The sequence below is a fragment of the Eptatretus burgeri genome, chromosome 7 (genome assembly GCF_056783735.1).
Source record: "Eptatretus burgeri isolate ZD-2024b chromosome 7, Ebu_testis_v1, whole genome shotgun sequence".
NCBI lineage: Eukaryota > Metazoa > Chordata > Myxini > Myxiniformes > Myxinidae > Eptatretus > Eptatretus burgeri.
Window position 1 is genome coordinate 49,202,343 of NC_140967.1, and position 23,979 is coordinate 49,226,321.

Here is a 23,979-nt window from a genome sequence, read left to right on the forward strand (position 1 = left end):
TACTGGACATGTTTATCCAGCAAACCTTACTCCCAGTACTGTACATGTTTATCCAGCAAAACCTTACTCCCAGTACTGTACATGTTTATCCAGCAAACCTTATTCCCAGTACTGTACATGTTTATCCAGCAAACCTTACTCCCAGTACTGTACATGTTTATCCAGCAAACCTTACTCCCAGTACTGGACATGTTTATCCAGCAAACCTTACTCCCAGTACTGGACATGTTTATCCAGCAAACCTTACTCCCAGTACTGTACATGTTTATCCAGCACACCTTACTCCCAGTACTGTACATGTTTATCCAGCAAACCTTACTCCCAGTACTGTACATGTTTATCCAGCACACCTTACTCCCAGTACTGTACATGTTTATCCAGCAAAACCTTACTCTCAGTACTGTGCATGTTTATCCAGCAAACCTTACTCCCAGTACTGTACATGTTTATCCAGCAAAACCTTACTCCCAGTACTGTACATGTTTATCCAGCACACCTTACTCTCTGTACTGTACATGTTTATCCAGCAAAACCTTACTCCCAGTACTGTACATGTTTATCCAGCAAACCTTACTCCCAGTACTGGACATGTTTATCCAGCAAACCTTACTCCCAGTACTGGACATGTTTATCCAGCAAACCTTACTCCCAGTACTGGACATGTTTATCCAGCAAACCTTACTCCCAGTACTGGACATGTTTATCCAGCAAACCTTACTCTCTGTACTGTACATGTTTATCCAGCAAACCTTACTCCCAGTACTGTACATGTTTATCCAGCAAACCTTACTCCCAGTACTGCACATGTTTAACCACCACAACCTTATTCCCAGTACTGTACATGTTTATCCAGCAAACCTTATTCCCAGTACTGTACATGTTTATCCAGCAAACCTTACTCCCAGTACTGTACATGTTTATCCACCACAACCTTACTCCCAGTACTGTACATGTTTATCCACCACAACCTTACTCCCAGTACTGTACATGTTTATCCACCACAACCTTACTCCCAGTACTGTACATGTTTATCCACCACAACCTTACTCCCAGTACTGTACATGTTTATCCACCACAACCTTACTCCCAGTACTGGACATGTTTATCCAGCAAAACCTTACTCTCAGTACTGTACATGTTTATCCACCACAACCTTACTCCCAGTACTGGACATGTTTATCCAGCAAAACCTTACTCCCAGTACTGTACATGTTTATCCAGCAAACCTTATTCCCAGTACTGTACATGTTTATCCAGCAAACCTTACTCCCAGTACTGTACATGTTTATCCAGCAAAACCTTACTCTCAGTACTGGACATGTTTATCCAGCAAACCTTACTCCCAGTACTGTACATGTTTATCCAGCAAAACCTTACTCCCAGTACTGTACATGTTTATCCAGCAAACCTTACTCCCAGTACTGTACATGTTTATCCAGCAAACCTTACTCCCAGTACTGGACATGTTTATCCAGCAAACCTTACTCCCAGTACTGTACATGTTTATCCAGCACACCTTACTCCCAGTACTGTACATGTTTATCCAGCAAACCTTACTCCCAGTACTGTACATGTTTATCCAGCACACCTTACTCCCAGTACTGTACATGTTTATCCAGCAAAACCTTACTCTCAGTACTGTGCATGTTTATCCAGCAAACCTTACTCCCAGTACTGTACATGTTTATCCAGCAAAACCTTACTCCCAGTACTGTACATGTTTATCCAGCAAACCTTATTCCCAGTACTGTACATGTTTATCCAGCAAACCTTACTCCCAGTACTGTACATGTTTATCCAGCACACCTTACTCCCAGTACTGTACATGTTTATCCAGCAAACCTTACTCCCAGTACTGGACATGTTTATCCAGCAAACCTTACTCCCAGTACTGGACATGTTTATCCAGCAATCCTTACTCCCAGTACTGTACATGTTTATCCAGCAAACCTTACTCCCAGTACTGTACATGTTTATCCAGCAAACCTTACTCCCAGTACTGGACATGTTTATCCAGCAAACCTTACTCCCAGTACTGGACATGTTTATCCAGCAAACCTTACTCCCAGTACTGGACATGTTTATCCAGCAAACCTTACTCCCAGTACTGGACATGTTTATCCACCACAACCTTACTCCCAGTACTGTACATGTTTATCCAGCAAACCTTACTCCCAGTACTGCACATGTTTAACCACCACAACCTTGCTCCCAGTACTGTACTTGTTTATCCAGCAAACCTTACTCCCAGTACTGTGCATGTTTATCCACCACAACCTTACTCCCAGTACTGTACATGTTTATCCACCACAACCTTACTCCCAGTACTGTACATGTTTATCCACCACAACCTTACTCCCAGTACTGTACATGTTTATCCACCACAACCTTACTCCCAGTACTGTACATGTTTATCCACCACAACCTTACTCCCAGTACTGTACATGTTTATCCACCACAACCTTACTCCCAGTACTGTACATGTTTATCCACCACAACCTTACTCCCAGTACTGGACATGTTTATCCAGCAAAACCTTACTCTCAGTACTGTGCATGTTTATCCACCACAACCTTACTCCCAGTACTGTACATGTTTATCCAGCAAACCTTACTCCCAGTACTGTACATGTTTATCCAGCAAACCTTACTCCCAGTACTGGACATGTTTATCCAGCAAACCTTACTCCCAGTACTGGACATGTTTATCCAGCAAACCTTACTCCCAGTACTGTACATGTTTATCCACCACAACCTTACTCCCAGTACTGGACATGTTTATCCAGCAAACCTTACTCCCAGTACTGGACATGTTTATCCAGCAAACCTTACTCCCAGTACTGTACATGTTTATCCAGCAAACCTTACTCCCAGTACTGGACATGTTTATCCAGCAAACCTTACTCCCAGCACTGGACATGTTTATCCAGCAAACCTTACTCCCAGTACTGTACATGTTTATCCACCACAACCTTACTCCCAGTACTGGACATGTTTATCCAGCAAACCTTACTCCCAGTACTGTACATGTTTATCCAGCAAACCTTACTCCCAGTACTGGACATGTTTATCCAGCAAACCTTACTCCCAGCACTGGACATGTTTATCCAGCAAACCTTACTCCCAGTACTGTACATGTTTATCCACCACAACCTTACTCCCAGTACTGGACATGTTTATCCAGCAAACCTTACTCCCAGTACTGTACATGTTTATCCAGCAAACCTTACTCTCAGTACTGTGCATGTTTATCCACCACAACCTTACTCCCAGTACTGCACATGTTTAACCACCACAACCTTGCTCCCAGTACTGTACTTGTTTATCCAGCACAACGTGTTGCAGGAATAATATTGCTCAATCAAACATGAGCTAAAAATAGTGGAGAAAATTTTTGACACAAACTTAAAACAACTTTCGAATTCATGAAAACATGTTCCCCCTTTGGCAATGGCCCAAGGAAGGTAGTACGTGGACACTGTACCAATATGAATGCCACTCCACTTTCGACCATAAAAGTAAAAAAAATTATCTCCATCACCCAAGGTGGATGGAGGTTATGATTTCATCTCTTTTTGTGAGCAGGAGAGGAGGAGGAGATTGGGACCATACACTGTGCAGAGCGTTGGTGCTGCCAAAGCAGTCTCCTTGGCTATTGGGCACAATCCTGGACGGGTCGCCACTCCGACACAGTACACCAGCAACCTGGCACTCATTTTGCCCACCTCGGAAGGATGACAGGCAGTGTCAGCCCCATCTGGTATAAATTCAACAGCTGAGCGGGATTTGAACTCAGGACCCTTGGATCCAAAGCCCACCACCCAAACCATTAAGCCAACACCAGGCATACAGGAAATCTGGCAGGACATCTGTGAGCAGGACATCTATTAATAAATATCTCAAAACGTTATGTATGGATTTGGACAAAACTTCATGGACAGACTGGATCTGTGACATGGAAGAATTGGTTCGATTTTGGTGAAGATCCAAATCCAGATCGGAGAATTTTTAAATTTTGAAGTCGTCCTTCACCATTGATTCATAGGCCAAAAACGATATATAGCATATTTCAGAAAGTTGTTTTCGAGTTATATAACTTGGTACATGAGTTGGGTGGGTGACAATTACAAGCTGATTCGGTTTTGGTTCAGGTCTAGATCCAGATCCAGCCTATCAGTGGGATACAAAACGTAAACGGTTCAGCCTGGCGGAGGTACGCGCTCTACCGAGGAGTGCCATTCTAGTTTTGAGATTATTCGCTGCACCTCAGTCAGCTTACTGTCAGATCTTGGAGAACACCCAGGCATATCATCCTGGAATTCTTTCACACGGTGGGTAAGGATCATGGGATGCGCAAGTGAACAAGATGGTCGAGGCTGCTCACATACTCATCCACGGGTGACCGTCAGTGTGACGACTCCTTGGCTTTTTTCACAAGATCTTGCCTATTCGTTGTTCACCTTGGCGTCTTGGTTTTCTGTAGGTTTTCTTGGCGTATTGGTTTTCTATTCTCATCGCTTTTCCAAAACCTTGTGACTTCTTGGCTTTTTTTCATTGGCTCACCTTGGCATTAATGAAAATGAGAAGTGGTCACACTGGTCACCGTGGTGATCATATCTTTAGCTATGAATCATGAGCCAACTGTATCCCATCCCACTTCCTGCGTCCAGTGTAAGGGTCCCGTCGGGAGTTATAGGTCACGTCTGAGGTATCGAAGCATGGTGTCAGGGTTTTTAAACAACGCCACCGTGGGTAGAGCTTGGTCGGGAGGTATGGGGATGGGTAAATGGGGGACCAGTTCATTCTGTCATATTAAGGCGAGGGAGGTCATGACAATGTCCTAGTGGCTCAGCATTGGTGAGCTTCGCTGCTCATGTGCGTTAGCCCATGAAAGGTGATTAGCTGCAAATTAGTCCACTTACCATCACTCTGGCCATTGCTCTATTGGAAGCGACATTAACGATCTTTATCTATTTAACGCATGCTTATGGTACAACTTGTTTCGGTGCCAGATAGAACGTGACAGAACCGATTGTTGTCTCTTTCATGCTTCCTCAAACTGCTAATGCCGTATACAGGGCCCACAGGAACATGATGTCGAGGTCTCTGGTTTTGCTGATTTGGTCAGAATTGATTTCACTTTTTATGACTCGACTCACGCATCCTCCTCCAAGCAATGTAAAGCCTTTCACGAATAATGAAATATCCCCAGCATGGTTTTTCTACAAACTATTTTAAATGGCGAAGGGCGAAGCAACGTGAATTATTCTTTGGCATCCCACATGATCATCCACACATTATACTCATCAGCACAGGGTTTTGACCTCTCCCACGATTCCATCCCAACCACACTAACCATGCATATCTCTTTCGGTGTTTCCAATTCCCCTTGGCTAATGTGAGCTGAAACTTTAAGACAATTCTCTTTTGTGCTTTCTTTCTGCAGCGTATAAAGCTCAAAGATAAGCCAGGATACGTCTGAGGAGTATTGTAAAATCAGGGATGTTACTCGCACTGAAATGCCCTTCTTACATGTATCCCAGAATAGCACACATTCAACAGAAGAAAATGGTGTTTCAAACTGAGATCATACCACGCCGAGACAGGTTCAGAGGAGCTTTTTCTCATTTTTAGCCAATTTTCTAACCAGTTTTTGAGTCTATTAACCTCCTATACGATGTAGTTCATTTCATCAGTACTGCAGCCACAAGCCGAAGCTGCCTGTGTTATGCTGTTGACACCGCATATTTGCTGGGTAAAGATGTTTATTCCGAGGATGCTTTGCATGGAGTTAAAATCAGCAAATGTCTCATCAACTGTTGATAAAATGTCCAAAGGATGGCGATGGTGTGCCATTGCAGGTCGCACAAACAACAACGCGCATGTTCAGAATGGCAAGGAAAGAATAATTGTGTTAAATATGAAGATCTTTCAACATGCTGATTGCTCATATTGTTGCCCAAAAAAGTTCTTCTGAATTTTCACCTGGAAAAGATGATGTGATCAACATTTGAAGGAAGTTGGATATCCAAAAGCAGTGATTAACTGCCTTCAACTGCAAAGATTTCGATGTGAGCTGTGCACCTTGGTGAGGAAAAGCAGGTTCGAGGCAGGGCAGAAGTGAGCAGATGGGTTGGAGAAGGTGAGCAGACCTCTGAGGAAAGAGACCAAAGAGAGGAAACGATGGGGTAGAGATTAAGGAGAGAGTTCTGAAGATAAGTGGTCAAATTTTTTTTAATGAGAAAGTATATGTTACCATTTAGCAAGTCACTGAACAACAGGACATTTCCAGCTGCATGTGCTATATTTGGATTTTAATAAATGAAAAAAATGGTGATTTAAAAATTATCAAAGATGCATAACACCTGGAGTGGTACATTAACAGAGTTCAAGGCGTATGTAGTGTGGTTCTTTCGGCCATTGGGTAACAGCTGATCGAGCTATCTGGGAAATTAGTAGGTGATGCCAATGGCCAAGAGCTTTGTCGGAAAGCAAGAGCTGGCACTGGAAGTAAAGGACTTCAGCATAAAACAAACAACATGTCAAGGCTGGTGATTTATTCAAGAGTGTGCCGAGGTGGGTGGTGACAAAAGGACTTTTTGAGAATTATTGTATGCCAATCAACAATAAAGCCTTGCTTATTCAATGATTACTCTGGCGTACTGTTTTAAAACACGAAGCAGGTGGTGAGCATGTGATGAGTGACGAATACTTTCCATCAAACATGGCGGCACTTTTCAAAATAGGACCACCACACCTGTAGCTTATCTGGGCCCCTGGTTTAATGTTGTAACCCCAATTTGGTAGCATTCTGATTGGTGGGTCTGGAGAAGAAGATTTTTGAAGGAATATAGGCGATTTTCCCAAAAATTTACTAAGTCCACCATTTTGACACACTTCTGGTCATGTGATCGGCATGACCTCCGCAATTTAACATTTCTACCCTGGCCTAATGTTGTAACCCAAATTTGGAAGCATTCTGACTGGTGGGTCTGGAGAAGATTTTTGAATGAATTTACGAAGTCCGCCGTTTTTGCAATGTGACCAGAACGAGCTTTGCAATCCCCGTTACAAGTCAGGAGCGGAGCGTTACTCCCAAATTTCAGCCGGATTGGCCCAGCTGTTTGGCCAGATAAGTCGAAATAGGAGACTGACGGACGGATGATGCAAGATGACAATACCTTATCTGGAATTCCAATTCCAGATAAGCTAAAACCCCTACCAGTCATGAAATGCTGTATCAAATCGAACAGGTGATCAACCTCCCTATTGAGTTTAATCTCAAAAGACTGCACTACCATGATCAATCATCGATATATCTGAATTTTCTTCTTCTGTTTTCATATGCAGCACATCACTGTGAGTAGCGTCATTGGATGAGAATGCGGTTATTCCACTGATGCAACGCCCTCTGTACGTTATGCCAGGCATTTGGAATTTGTTCAGGGTGTCAGCAATAGCCTGATTACTCTCTGCGAAGGACACTGTGGGATCTTTAATGTTAACCAACATATGCTAGCAGATGGGACCCCCAGTTTAACGTCCATCTGAGGGACGGCACACACATTGATGCCTCAGCCTGCCTTGGAGACAGCAGGATGACAGTTTGCAGCTGAGCCGGGATTCAAACCGAGGCAAGACAGCTCAGAGGAGAGTGTGCATACTTCGAGGCCATCCTGCCAGCCCAATATCTGAGTCGAGGCAGCAGGGTGCTTATAACCAGTCATACACATTTCCTGGCTGAAAATTAACCATGAACAAGTCAGCACTCTGTCACAGTGTGTTGTTGAAACACTCCTAAGGTAAGATAATATAGCACATGGTTTACCAATGGCATTTGAATAGGTTCAGAATTTGAGCCAGCATTCACCCAGCTGACAATACAGAAGCTCAGCCAGTTGAGACAACCCAGAATCCTAGCCAACTTATTTCTTCCTTTTTGCAATGAACTTCTGTAAACTCGTTAAACAACATTCACCTTCCATAAATCAATTCGAATGTCTCTGATAACATTAAACCTTTCAAGAGGCTGTCTTATTGAATTGTGAATTAAGCTTTATATACCTTACTTACTATCAAAGTTAGACCAACGACTCTGCAACTCTCTGCAGCTTTCCTCAAAACGCTCTTAAATATCTACCAGCATTTGACTGATCACCTACTCCCGATCCTTTTAGCTACTGTTGCCCGGCCATGATGTGTGCACTCCATGCACCCCCTCATTATCTCCTTTCTTGAAAATCTAACCTCTCTGATGACCTTCACTCTTCGCATCACTATTCTCTCAACATTGGACCCAGCTTTGTAGGTCTATGCAATCGTGCCCTTCCCTCGGTCTTTAACTGGATGATCCTGGGATGTGCATTCCCGTTTGACCACTCACTGGGTGTTGCACTGTTGCTGGGCGCATGGCCAAGGCAGACCTCCTCCACACTCGTTCATCTGGACTGCGCTCAAACAGTGAGACATAATTTCCAAACCCTCACTTTCCCTCCTTCACACGCAGAAGCCATTACACGGTCGACATTTCAGCTCCTGACACGGTGCTGCGACAGAATCTAATTCCAACAACTGCCACAAATTGGTGCCATCGTTTTCCGTCCGTGCTGTGTACAATTGGGTAGTTGTGTATTTGTTGTGGTAATGTGTGGAATTTGAAAACTTGCTGCAATGTTATGTTTATTTTTTGGATTCCTGAATTGTGAACCTGAATTCATTCAAACAATGTGCACAGAATGATGTCTTGCTTGTATGTGCAGGTGTGTGGAGTCTTATGACTTCTCATGCATGTTCTCACAAATGTCCCACATGGAAAGGCCGCTCACCTTGTCCTCGTTAAAGTACCAGCAGCTTATTTTGATGATCGAGGTCATTAAGGAAGCAGATAACATAACCCGTGCGATTACTGCAGTTACCAATGAGCCCCGGCCCATTGGACCTTCAGATAGAAAGCCACATTTGAGTCCCGGTCCATTGGACCTTCAGATAGAAAGCCACATTTGAGTCCCGGTCCATTGGACCTTCAGATAGAAAGCCACATTTGAGTCCCGGTCCATTGGACCTTCAGACAGAAAGCCACATTTGAGCCCTGGCCCATTCGACATTCTGACAGAAATCCACATTTAAGCCCCTGGCCCATTGGACATTCTGACAGAAATCCACATTTGAGCCCCTGGCCCATTGGACATTCTGACAGAAAGCCACATTTGAGCCCCTGGCCCATTGGACCTCCAGACAGAAAGCCACATGTGAGCCCCTGGCCCATTGGACATTCTGACAGAAAGCCACATTTGAGCCCCTGGCCCATTGGACCTCCAGACAGAAAGCCACATTTGAGTCACAACCCATTAGACCTTTTGGCAGAAAGCGATATTTGAGCCTCGGTCCATTGGACATTCGGACAAAGCCATATTTGAGCAGCAGCCCAATGGACCTTCTGGCAGAAAGCCATACTTGAGCCCCGGCCCATTGGACATTCTGGCAGCAACCCATATTTGAGCCCCGGCCCATTGGACATTCTGGCAGCAACCCATATTTGAGCCCCGGCCCATTGGACATTCTTACAGTAAGCCATATTTGAGCGCCAGTCCAATCGACCTTCTGGCAGAAAGCCATACTTGAGCCCCGGCCCATTGGACATTCTGGCAGCAACCCATATTTGAGCCCCGGCCCATTGGACATTCTGACAGAAAGCCATATTTGAGCGCCAGCCCAATGGACATTCTGGCAGAAAGCCATACTTGAGCCCCGGCCCATTGGACATTCTGGCAGCAAGCTACATTTGAGCCACAGCTCATTGAAACTTCTGGCAGCAACCCATATTTGAGCCCTGGCTCATTAGACCTTCTGACAGAAAACCATATTTGAGCCCTGGCCCATTAGACCTTCTTGCAGAAAGCCATATTTGAGCGCCGGCCCAATGGACCTTCTGGCAGAAAGCCATACTTGAGCCCCGGCCCATTGGACATTCTGGCAGCAACCCATATTTGAGCCCCGGCCCATTGGACATTCTGACAGAAAGCCATATTTGAGCGCCAGCCCAATGGACATTCTGGCAGAAAGCCATACTTGAGCCCCGGCCCATTGGACATTCTGGCAGCAAGCTACATTTGAGCCACAGCTCATTGAAACTTCTGGCAGCAACCCATATTTGAGCCCTGGCTCATTAGACCTTCTGACAGAAAACCATATTTGAGCCCTGGCCCATTAGACCTTCTTGCAGAAAGCCATAGTTGAACAACGGCTCATTGAACCTTCTGGAAGAAAGCCACATTTGAGCCCCGGCCCATTGGACCTTCAGAGAGAAAGCCACATTTGAGCTCCAGCCCATTGGACCTTCTGACAAAAAGCCAGATTTGAGCCTCGGTCCAATGGACATTCTGGCAGAAAGCCATATTCGAGCCCCGGTCCATTGGACCTTCAGACAGAAAGCCACATTTGAGCCGCGGCCCATTGGACCTTCAGACATAAAGCCACATTTGAGCCTCGGTCCATTGTAACTTCTGAAAGAAAGCCATATTTCAGGCCCGGTCCAATGGAGCTTCAGACAGAAAGCCACATTTGAGCCCTGGCCCATTGGACCTTCTGGCAGAAAGCCATATTTGAGCCCCGGCCCATTGTACCTTCAGACAGAAAGCGACATTTGAGCCCCAGGCCATTGAACCTACTGGCAGCCATATTTGAGCTCCGGCCAATTGGACATTCTTACAGAAAGCCGGACTTGAGCCCCGGCCCATTGGACATTCTGAAAGAAAGCCATAGTTCAACAATGGCTCATTGAACCTTCTGGAAGAAAGCCACATTTGAGCCCTGGCCCATTGGACCTTCAGACAGAAAGCCAGGATTGAGCCCTGGCCCATTGGGTCTTCTGGCAGGAAGCCACATGTAAGTCCTGGCCCATTGGACCTTCAGACAGCCACAATTGAGCTTCGGTCCATTGGAACTTCTTACAGAAAGCCATATTCGAGCCCCGGTCCATTGGACCTTCAGACAAAAAGCCACATTTGAGCCCCGGCCCATTGGACCTTCAGACAGAAAGCCAAGATTGAGCCCCGGCCCATTGGACCTTCAGACAAAAAGCCACATTTGAGCCCCGGTCCATTGGAACTTCAGACAGAAAGCCACATTTGAGCCCCGGTCCATTGGAACTTCAGACAGAAAGCCACATTTGAGCCCCGGTCCATTGGAACTTCAGACAGAAAGCCACATTTGAGCCCTGGCCCATTGGGTCTTCTGGCAGGAAGCCATATGGAAGTCCTGGCCCATTGGAACTTCAGACAGAAAGCCAGATTTGAGCCTCGGTCCAATGGACATTCTGGCAGAAAGCCATATTCGAGCCCCAGCCCATTGTACATTCTGGCAGAAAGCCACATTTAAGCCCCGGCCTATTGGACATTCTGGCAGAAAGCCCCATTGCTCTTGCCAATATTACACCTGATATCTAACAAAGTTCAGGCCAAAGTTTAACTGACAGTGAAACCCGATTCAAAATTGAATAGACTTGTGTATTAATAACCCTCTGCACATTTCCTTACTATCCAAATACTTTTGGCAATCCACAAGTTATGCACATAGTGGGTGCTCAGTTTATTTATTCTGTACATTTTTCACTTTTTTTTTCAGCTGACCAATGATGAGTGAGCAATTAACCTATGCATCACAGAGGAGAGATTATGAGGTCGTGATCTCTGCGTGAGTGAGGTCGATGCACGAGTGAGTGATCGGAACAACTAGGAGGTCCCAGGAGCGAGACGCACGTTTGAGGAACATTTTGTAAAGCCAGCACCAACACCAACACCACGTGTTCTGAAGGATTGGAAGAAGAAAGTGATGGAAACAGGAAGTGTTCTCGACGCAACACATTGCGGTCAATCCACATTGTGGCTGCACATGTAGAGGCTGCCGGAGGAGTCTATTTCGTGATCTCCAGGAAAGTCCACAAGCACGTGTTCGACTGAACTGCAGATCAGCAGAAGCACCATGCAGCAAAATGATTAAGACTAATCTGACGAAGAATATCTCCCCGTAGATTCATAGAATAAAAGAAAGGTTCATGCGGCCAAATGCGTTGATATATAACTGATCCTCCATTTTGTGGTCAGCCTGTGCGTTTGAAGTCAAGACAAGTAAACGTAGCAAGCATTGAAAGCTACATCTTCATGTAACAATGTGTTTTTATCACTTCTTTTTGTTTTGTTAATTATGTCTGAAGAACTCACGGGTAATTCATTCAGAATCTGACTGGAGACCTCAAAACGTGGATTTAAGGTGGTTGGAGGAGTTGCACTTATTAACGATAAGGGGGGCACTCGGTGGAGTGCATACCTCAGCCATGCAATGCCTGATCCACGAGGACATATCGGGCCCAATGCATTTTTGAAATATCATGTTATATATCGTTTTTGGCCCTATCTCTCAATGGTGAAGAATCACTTGAAAATTAAATAACTCTCGTATGCCGGATCCGCATTCGGATCTTCACCAAAATCGAATCAATTCTTTCTTTTTATACCCCCCCCCAGCATGTCCACCAAGTTTCATCCAAATCCGTCCACAACTGTTTGAGATATCGTGCTATATAGAATTTTTGGCCCCATCTCTCAATGGTGAAGAATCACGTAAAAAAAAAATCAGGAATCCGAATTTGGATCTTCAGCAAAATCTAATAATTTCATCCTTTTCACACACCCAACCTGTCCACAAAATTTATTCCGAATCCGTCCACAACTTTTTGAGATACCGTGCTATATATCGTTTTTGGCCCCATCTCGCAATGAGTGAAGAATCACGTAAAAAATCAGGAATCCGAATTCGGATCTTCAGCAAAATCGAATCAGTTCATCCTTGTAACACACCAAACCTGTCCACAAAATTTCGTCTGAATCCGTCCATCACTTTTTGAGATATCCTGCACACAAACAAACAAATGAAATATCTCGTTGAGCAAGGAATTGCCGGAATAACTTTGTCATATCTCCATGATCTCTGAAAAACAAAAACCTGGAAATCAATTTGGTTCTTATAAGTCGATAGTGCTAGTGTTTCTGAGTTATAGCACTTAGTTTGGTCATGATTATAACTTGGAAGTCAATCGGACTTGAAATGGCGTTTTTATCGCAATTTGAAATTTTTGACCCGACCCCCCCCCCCTGACATTCGACCCCCGACCGCAAAAAAGGGTGTTGGTGTGACACCCCAATGAGACATATGGTTGGATGCAGTATTGGAAGATGCACATTTTGGATTTGGTTTGAAGTCGATACGACCATTTTAGCGGACGTTATTGCAAAAAAACGAATTTCGGTTTTTCGGTGACCTTGACCTTGACCTTTGACCTAGATTTACAAAAAACGACAAGTGTCTAAGTTGGACCATGGCCGACATCTGTACCCAGTTTGGTAACGATCGCTGAAACGGTGTGGCTGCTACAGGGTAAACAAACACACAAACAGACAGACAGACAGACACAGAATGACACAAACAACCGACCAACATAATTGCCGAAATCCGAAGGATTCCTGCAATTAACAAACAGGCAGCGGTGAAAACATAACCACCTTCCACCTTCGGTGGCGGAGGTAAAAATGAATTCTGATCTGAAGAACCGTTGAAGTGTTTTAACAATTTTGGAAACTGAAACTTCCCTTTCTGAAGACTTAGCTGCTGCTTATTTTGAACTCTCAATATCTAGGGTCCGTCAAATATGGCAATAGTTTGGATCTCTGCAACTATCCCTGATATGCTCCGCACGCAATTGTATTTTTCACCCCCAAAAAGTAACTCTCCCTTGTGCACGCGTAATACTTAGATCGCCAATAGACGCCAACAAATGCGTTAAGTTGACAGTAAAGGAGGCTGCGTGGCCACAAATTAGCCGTGAATGGAGGTAATGTGCCAACTGAGTGGGAGACTTCAGAGCCATGATCGAACGAAGACTGTCTTTGAGGAATAAGCGCGCGCTATTTGCCAAGGCAACACCTGATGTTGCCATCTGCTCCCGTGCACACTTATACATCTCCATTCCACAGCACCGATGCTTCACGGAAGATTGTGCCCCTTGCGGCTAAGCCCATTACGTGTGGCCAGGAAGTAAACTATATTTTTACAACCATCTGAGCATGGTAAGAGCAAACACTTATCATGTGTTCCGCACGTTTTTAAAGGTCTGTGAGCTCTCTTGGCCGCAGGTTAGGTTTGGTTTATGCCCTGTTGTGGAACTGCACAGGCTGCGGTGATTAATGTTCCCGGACAACTTGCTGAAGGTGTCCGGTTTGATTTCTGCGCTGTCTTTTCTTTGTCCGATGTAACCCCACAGGTAACCGGCAAATTTGTGGAGAGGCTCATGCCACCCTGCTGTGGCTACAACTGCGATGGCTTGTTTGCAATTGCTGAAAAAAATGTCATTTGACTGATTATGACCATATATTTTTTATGTACCTGTACAACCAAGTCCAGTCAAATGTTGTGGCTGTGACACAAAAGTTGTGGCTTGTGGCTGTTAAGTTTTAAGCCCATGCTCAACATAGATCTCATGTATTGAGCGAGTCAGTCATCTTGAGACACTTCCCTATCAGATATGACTGATTCCTACCACGACAGCAAACACTTGGGTACGACTTGATCATGCCTTAATCTACTTGACTTCTTCAGGTGATGTTTACAGCTCATATAGATGGATATGACACAGGTAAAAACGGTGGAACTTTTACCCCCTCCCAACCCTGTTCTTCACGTTCCCCCCTGTCCCAAGGGAATGAAGTGCAAAAGAGTCAACCCAAAAGGGGGTTGCCCCAACTTCAGCTGGGCATGTGGATTAGTAGTAGTAGTAGTACTAGTATTACTAGTAATAGTAGTAACCAATTTTCATATTCACTGTCCCTGCTCTCATCTTTCATTGCGCTAACCTCCCTTCCCTATTCCCCCTACATTCGCTATCCTCTCTTTCCCCAGCTCTCCAAAGACGATGCCTTCCTTTTCTCGATTTTCTTTATCTCATCCCCTTTCCCCCCTCTTCACCCCCTCATGCAAACGTAATAATTAGTGTCAGTGTTCTCTAAGCAACCAGATCAACATATTGGTATCGCGTTATTTCAAACAAGAAAATATACTTTTCTTAGCTTCCATCAAATTGAGAGTTTAACTGATATCCCTGGTGGCGATCGCTGTAAGAATTTTTCACATTACGTATAATGGCGTTAGGGTCAGCCATTGTTGGATTCGAGCTGGAGAGGCGATTTCCCCAGTGTGTCGAGACTGCGGCTCAATTTGAAATGATTTGATCTCCGATTATCAACTGAATTTGTTTCACGTTGTCACCTAAGTTTGAGGAGCGTGATCTTATCAACAAGGGCCACTGCAATACTGTAGCACAGCCACGTGGGACAGCTTTTAATGCATTCACGTGCGAACCCATTCAAATAATCGACATGTTTGGCTGACCTCAACAAAACTTTTGCCATCAAGGTGTCCTGATGTGCACCGGTGTCCTTTCTGCAGTTTATGGGCTCTGTCTCCCAGTTCATTACGTTGCTAATCGGACAGACGGAGCGGAACTTGGTACAGCTGCTCAAACCTCGCTCTCTCGCACACCGTGAGCTAACACTGCAGAGATTTTTGTAAAAGAGGATTTATCTAACAAATAAATATTTGTTTTCATTTTTGAAATTGCAGTGAAGCATAAATTTACGCCACTCGCGTTGTACCTATCTTTGCAAGAGCAAAACTTCTCGCTGTTCGTGTCTACCCCCTACATGCACTCATTTGGGCTGGCAGGATATCCTGGAGGTATTCACACTCATTTCTGGGCTGTCTACGCTGCGTTTGAATCTCACCCAATGCAGATATAAACTGTCATCCTGTTGTTTCACAGACAGGCGAGATCAATGTGTGCCTGGACCTTAAACTCCTCGGATGGACCTTAAACTAGGTGTGTCATCTGCTAGCGGTAGTTTGTGGGCGTTAAAGATCCCACAGAGTCCTTCATGAAGATAAGTGAGTTATCGCCAGCACCCTGAACAAAATCAAAATGGCTACTCACTCAGTTGAATATCACGCGTCGGAGTGGTGACACGACCAGGATCGTAACCCTTGCCAATTGAAACTGCCTTGGAAAAACCGATGCTCTGTCTAAAGCATGATGCAAAATTTGAATGTGTTCATTAGTGTATCATTCACTTATTTTTTTTGCATACAATGTCGAGGCTCATATGAGAGCTAACACACAGAAACGCACAACAAGGGGAGCAGGAGACAAGAAGGGCAGGAGAGGGAAAGAAAAAAACAGTGGGGAACGGAGACATGAGGAGATCTGTGGAAGGGAGAGGGATGGGTCGGGGGATGCACAGGGTAAACAAGATGGACACCACAGGGACTTTCAGTTCCTTTCACAACAGGTACTTTGAGGAAGGAAAGCAGGGAATTTGAAGGAGGTGGGTTTGGGGTGGATTAGCGAGGTTAAAGAAGATCGAGGTTTTGGATGGGGGAAGATAAGGGATGGTGGTGAACAGCTGTTCTGAAGACCTGGAGAGAAGAGTGGGATTGAAGAAAGTGTGGGAGTTTGTTCCAAAGGTGGGGAAAAAGAAATGAAAGAGTGAAGGTGAGCTGTGATTCTTGATTTTGGCAGTTTTATGAGAAGGGGGTTGCTGGTGGACCTTGAGCACCCTGCGGAAATATATGGGGGACATATCTCAGACAGAGCAGGGGAGGCGAGGCCAGAGAGGAGATGGTTGAAGACAAAAAGAACACCGACTTTCCTGCGGTGAGAGAGTGAGAGACTCAAAGACTCAGCCTCATCGCGGAAGATACCAATGATCCTAAATGCCTTGGTTTCCACAACGTGAAGCCGACAAATGTGGGAGGCAGGAGCACCAGCCCAGAGGGGAGAGCACTCCATCAGGCTGCGGACGAAAGCTTTGTCAGTGGTCAGGAGCTCAAGAGGGCCAAGGAAGAACTTTGCACGACGGAGGATTCCCAGTCGGCAACTGGCTTTGGAGGCCAGCTTGGAAATGTGGCTTTCCCAGGAAAGATCATGGCAGATAGTGAGACCCCGAAGCTTGAATGAAAGGACTTCTTCATGAGGATTATTGAGTAAGTAGATGCAGGGGTTTTCTAGATGGTCCTCTCAGAGAGACGTCATGAGAGTGTGAGATTTGTCAGGATTGAAGGACATGTTCCATGTCTTGGACCACTTTGTGATTTTACCCAGATCTGCAGAGGGTGAAGAAGCTGCTGCTTGTCGGTCTGAGTTATGACAGATGGTACAGCAGAGGGTGAAGTCATCAGCAAAGAGATAAAGAGGATTTTCCAGAGAGTTGGAGAGATCATTGATGAAAACCAGAAAAAGAACAGGGCCCAGAACACTACCTTGAGGAACTCCAGCCTGGACAGGAAGAGGGGATGAAGGAACTCCATTTAGGGCCACACGGTGATTGCGACAGGAGAGGAAGTCTGCGAGCCATGAGTGGAGATGTCCGTGGATACCATCAGAAGAGAGTTTGATGAGCAGGGCAGAGTGCCAGACCATTTTGAAGGCACGTGATATGTCTCGGGAGATGGCTCGGATTTCATGTTTGGCATTGAGGACCTCCATCCATTGTTGGGAGAGCAAAAGCAGCATATCCAGGGTAGAGTGACCTGGTCTGAATCCAAATTGATGATCGGAAATCAAGCCATTGGAGAAGAGGAAGGATTTAATGTCTGAAGCGATGATGGATTCAATCACCTTGATTATGATTGGGAGAAGGCTGATTGGTCTGTCGATGCAGGGATCTGTTTTTGCACCTTTTTTATGCAGAGCGGTAATGTTTGCTGATTTCCAAACAGATAGCAGGCGACCTTGAGCAAATGAGAGGGTGAATGGAACAAAGAGAGGTTGAGGAAGAGCAGCAGAGCAAGTTTTTCAGACACGTGGGCTGAACTTTCTGATTGGAAACAAACACCTTGCTCTAATGTTATTTGTTTGATTCAATAAACATCAAAGAAACTGCTTAGGGAAACGACATACAGTCCCTCCAGTGTTGTCAGAACAGTGGAAATCAAGGCCTCCAAGATCATTGGAATATCCTGTGATGAAATTGAGTCTCTGGGCATATCACTCTCACATCGCAGGCAGGTTGATGGTCTCTCTCTCTCGTCTATCACCTAATTTTTGGTCTTCTACCCTCTGACCTTTCCATGTTGTCCCCCAAGGTTGCTATAGAGCATACATGATCTGTAAGTAACTCCATTCTGGTGAAATAACCAAAATCCAGAATCGCTGCTCACCTTCACTCATCCGTTCCCCTTTTTGTCGCCTGTGGAACCATTTTCCACATTCTCATTCTTCCCTCCAGGTCGTCAAGTTCCATCTCACCTCATCCCCCACCCACAACCATAATATTTTCTACCCCCTTTTATAACCGCCCTAAGGTTAGTGTGTTACCTCTATGCCTGACAAATGCAAGCCATTTCTACCATAGTGTTTTATATACTAAAGTTTGGTCTAATTTTTGCCAAATAGCATCTATATATGCCAAAATAAATGATAATGTGTTACAATTATTACAATAACGATGTACACTATGCGAATGTAATGGTATTGCACACCATCCATTGTTTTTTCTATATAGTAATGGCCTAGCGGTGAGAACACCTGACTGGTATTCCAGAAATTGGGGGTTCAGTTACAGCTGAAGGCAGCAGTATGAAAGATTTATTATGTATTTGGATTTATTCGACCACTACTAGATTTATTAAGTATTTGCATTTGAAGTTTCTGCAAAACGAGCGAGGCTCAAGCGAGTTGCCGTGCCATTGTCGGTAAAAGCTGGCTCGTTGTTGTCCTTCGGAGGGTGTCATGTACCTGCCTTGCGTCGTAAGGTCGACACATGATGCCGGTGCACATAACGTGGTCGACTCTTAAGACCTTCGGGTCAACTTGCAATGGGCACTAAAAATGTTACTTATGAGAAGGCAGTGCCACCCAAAGTGGCAGTGCACAAATACAAACCATTAATATATTGTACAATTCTAACACCCGTGTAATATAACTACTGTAGTAGAAGAAAACATTGATTGCATATTCACAATGATGAGAGGTTGCAGTAATTTATTCACCATGATGTCAGCCGGTTATAAGTCCTTAGTTATTACAATAAAATCGAAGACTGCCAAATAAGTGGTTTATTGGATGCATCAATCCTCCGCAGTGAGCGAGATACTGCCAATCCTATTTCCACTGCCTCTTAAAGACATGTTTCACAAGTAATGGTCAACAGCATCTGGTACTCCAGCAACCATCGGAACTGCTGTGTTTGACTAGGTTTTGCACTGCATGAGTGTACTTTGCGTTTAGAAATCCAGAACTTGCCATTTTTGCTTTCGCCGTCGGTAATCACTGCAGCAATGAATGCCAAATCACAACCAACGACCCCGGCCATCTTCCACTATGTGATTAATGGGGGTCAAACCCTGATCCCGCTAATTATCAGATACTTCGTAAAACTGATTCAAAGGAGAGCTGCTCAGCTGCAGCATGTTCCTCCTCGATAGGCTGCCTCGCCCTGGGTTTGATTCCCAGCAGGATCCGGGTTTGATTAACAACTGCGGTTTGCTGTCGGGTCACGGGCAAATTATGCATCGTGGGGGAATTGTGGAATTTTTTTAAGGGAACGTTAAGTCGGTCGTTCCATCTGCAGCATCGACTTTAAAGATCCCTTTGTATCAGAGGTTTATACATTTGGGCTGATATTTCCTCTGAATTCCAAAATTCCCTGTACGTGTTCGTGTTGAGCATCGGGTTTGACCACCTTGCGTCGTGAGAACCATTTTCGATCTACGGTCGATGGGTTGGCCCATCGAGGCTCGTTGAAGAGTGAGTGTCCATCAGAGCATCAGATCAGACTGTTTAAAATGTAAACTTTGTAAAGTCTGTTTGCCACTTTTGATGGAATTATCTGGAATCATTCTTCCTTTAAAACGTTGGAGCCCACTGTTTTGGTTGGCATCATCCTTCCTTGCTCATCCTGCTAATTCACGTCTCTCTTTGCCTTTGCCCATTCCACCTTGTACTCCTTCTTTTATTCTCCTCAGCCGAGGCACAGACGTCGATGGGATTGTGACGTATGATGTATCATCTTATAATGAGGCATTGGCCTTTGGTCGGGGTAAGTTGTATTTTGAAAACATTGCAAGGATATCTTCTTCTTTTAAAACGAACTCCCTCCTAAAGAAGTCTTCATTAACATGTCTCATCTAAAGGGAATTATCGAGGAGCAAGCGTGGCAGGAATTTCATGTGACCGAGTTAGTGACAAGGTCACGTCACTAAAGAGACATTGCATGAGCCTGCAGGGTGATGCCAACAACTCAAAAGCTATCATTCACTCTCAATATCTCCTTCAGGGTGAGTGTGATTCTCACTGAACATTTATTGACTTTTTAGACTTCCATAATGGTTCCTAAAATAATATTTGATTGATCAGGAAATAAGCTTAGGTTTCAATAACGCTTTCCGTTCCATCTTTCCACTTATCATTTATTTATTTAAAAATAAAAGGTTTTGAGAAGGCCAACAAACGTTTCTTTTGTCGCCATCATTTGACAATCATTTTGGAAACTTGCAATGTTTTTGTGAAAAATATAAAGTCTTGCCAGATCAATGAAATACTTTAAGTTAAGGTGGCAATAAAACAATACATTCTACTGTGCTGTATGTATGTATGTATATATATATATATATATATATATATATATATATATATATATATATATATATATATATATATATATATATATTTCGCCATTGCAATTTTATGTCCAGGGAAGGGGTCTATTAAATGTATAACTTATTCAAAATGAAAGGAGATGAGAAATGAGGGTAAACTGAGAAAATGAAGCCAAGGAAATAGGAGGAAACGGGGTGTGGAAAAGTTGTGCAGAAGAGGATCAGAAGAAAGAGAAAGAAGATTGGGAGAGAAAAGAGAAAAGAGAAATGACATTAGGATGGGAATAGAATAATCATAGTAAGTAGTCGAAGCCTATCGTAAAAATACCATGATAAAAATATTTTTTTTCATAATATAAATATACATATACAAAGGAAGCCTTTTATTCTTGTGCTGGTTGAAGGAGTTCAAAAATTGGAAGGAATATATTTCTTAACAGCAACGAAAAGAATCATTTTCAGGAGCGATTGAGGCAGCGGTCTGTTGCCTATACACCGCCCATGTTAAATTCTTTGTCTGATTGAAAAAAATTATAATTTTCCTGGAATTTTGGATTAATTTTTCTGTGTTTCAGGGTAGGACAGACAGACAGCATTAGTCGAATATATACGAGCAGGGGTGCCTGGCATTGCCGGGTAATGCCGGATACCTCCTCCCACACTTTCCTCTCCCTCCTCCCATCCCTTCCCCTCCCTCATACCACCCCTCCCTCATCTCTCCCCTCCCCTTGCCTCCTCACACCGCTCCCCTGTCTCCTCCCACCCCAACCCCCCCTCCGGACTCCCACCTCACCTCCCCCCCCTTTTCCCCTGACTCCCCTGATTAGTGGAGGTTGGCTTTGGGATTTCCCACTCTCTGGTAACGTGTACAGTGCAAAACTGCAAGTTATCTCCACAGCTGACTTGTAATACCCTCTGCCACCACCACAGGGTGGCGCTACACAATACACATTTACACATATAATTTTTGTCCACCTTGCTCCTGAACCCTTGCGAATTCAGATGAAATCAATTATCCCATGTTCCCCACGAAGTAAAACTTCGTCAATGTGCCAGGTTTGGTGGCAATTGTCCCCGTAGTTTTGGCGTGATTGGTGTTACACACACACACACACACACACACACACACACACACACACACACACACACACACACACACACACACACACACACACACACACACACACACACACTGACATTTATTTATTAGATAGAAGATAGATAGATTGGTGAGGGAAGAGGTATGTAGGTGACATCGGCAAGACAGGAAGAACCAAGAGTCAACAATTCCATAATTTTGTACACGTATTTATGTACATGGCTTTAACATCCACCTTAGATACCTTAGATATGCCATTATGAGTGCTTGATAGCTTGTATACCGCTTCATGAAGTCGGATATTTTACTGTGAAAGCAAGTGCCGATTGCTATAGTTATCCATTCACAGGGAAAGTGACACCGTTGGAGCCGGTGAGTACTGTATGCACCACAATGTATACACTATGCACCACTTCATGTCATTACTAACACCCTCTAGTCCCCAGTCACATATATGTTCACATTTATCTTTATTTTATTCCCTCTTTATTGGAGTTTTATTTTTCCATTACCCCCCTGTTCGCCCCACCCGACGAGTACGCAGATATATGAGCGTACTCCATGTTCCTCTTCCTTCTATGCATTTGCCAGGTTCCTCTTCCTATAATTTTCTTGTTTATATAATAGATGGTTCCTTTTCTAAATCAGGCTTCCTAAATATTTTTTGTTGGGGGAAAAAAAATTGTTGCATTCAATAAAGCAATCTATATCATGGAGGATATGAAACGCACATAAAGCTAATACAGGAAGGAAACAAAGGATTACTCGTGTACATTTCTGTGGCTCAAAGGCTATTGTGACAGTTATGATTTGAGTCACTATGTCAGGTCAGACCCACATGGTGACACTTCAAAAAACAGGAAGTCATCAATTTGGAAAGCATACATGTTGTAATAATACCCATGTCTAGTTTCCTTGAGTACCAAGTGTCCACTGGAATCATGCGTAGCCCAGACCAGGCAGGCTATAAACAGTTACCTCTTCCCTGGAAGTCACAAGTGAGCCAGGTGTGTTTTTTTTATAAGCGATCTGGCAACGGACATGATAAATCTCCTAGGACTGGCTCTGGTTTCCAGAAGCTGACAATCCGCGTTCTAAATGCAGCGCCTTCAGTCATTTTAACTAACCTTCGGGATGCCAGTTGAGTGTCCGTAACACTAGGCCACCACTTTACCACTTTCGAAATCCATAATTTAAATGGGGGCATGACCAAACGATGCCACAAAGACATCTTTTCATAAATTCCCATCAATTTTTGGTTACAACATCGAGCATTTATCAGGACGTTGGGAGGAGATATGCAGATTTCCTCATGAATCCTAATTAATCTACCTGAATCCTGTTGAATCAACTTCCCCCAATGATGAATCCTGATGTGAAGAAGTCATAATGGCACACAGTGAGAAGAAGAAAGAAAATCAAACCGACTAAAAGTGGATGAGGATTGAGCAAATAATTCCTAGGATCAGGGTTCAGGTGGCTTGAGAATAGGCAGTGATGCCACAAAGTTAATTGCAGTTCCACGGGACGTGTTCTTTTGGAGCCACCGTGAGATTCAACACGCTCTCGGTAAAGCACTGCCAAGTGCCGGAGACATGACATCAGGCACCGTCATAGACATCTCATCTGTTGTTGCAATAGCTGTCCTGTCGATTGGGTGTTCAAAGCTATAGTTGTATTGAAATATATACATACATACATACGTATATACACGGTATGTGGAGAGTGTGCACACACAAACACACAAGAGATTTGCATTGCAGGCTGCATCTAACCAAAATATAATCCCATTTCTGCAAAAGGCCTGGAGAGCAACCCTGAGTTTCACATTTTTACAGATGGGTTATGAATAGTATTAAATGAGTATGAAAATGGATCCTGAACTGCACATCTGGCCTTGTCACCTTGTTCGGTTCATCAGTTGAGCATATGTAACATGTGACCCTTGTTTCACTGCTCGTGCCACTCTCAGATGAACTTATACAAAAAATCCAAGTGCTGTAATTACATTTTCCTTTCTTCACACATCACTACATCACGTGATGTAGCTAAGAGTAAGAGACCATATAACGCTATTAACGCAATAGGATACGCGTAAAATTGCTCAACCGAACTCTAACCCCTTACTTTTTGGTCATATTTACAGGTAATTTCACCTTTTGCATGTCTTCATTCATAATT

At 44.1% G+C, this 23,979-nt stretch overlaps 1 protein-coding gene across 6 annotated transcripts in view; it reads left to right on the top strand.

Annotated features, from left to right (window-relative positions):
- Positions 1-23,979, top strand: part of WWOX (WW domain containing oxidoreductase) — a 401,132-nt gene that overhangs the window by 318,793 nt on the left and 58,360 nt on the right. For all 6 annotated transcript variants that reach the window (XR_015060080.1, XR_015060081.1, XR_015060076.1 and 3 more), the window contains 2 exons: positions 20,067-20,140; positions 20,235-20,378. The gene's annotated coding sequence lies outside the window, so the exon portion shown is untranslated. The remainder of the gene's footprint in view (positions 1-20,066; positions 20,141-20,234; positions 20,379-23,979) is intronic.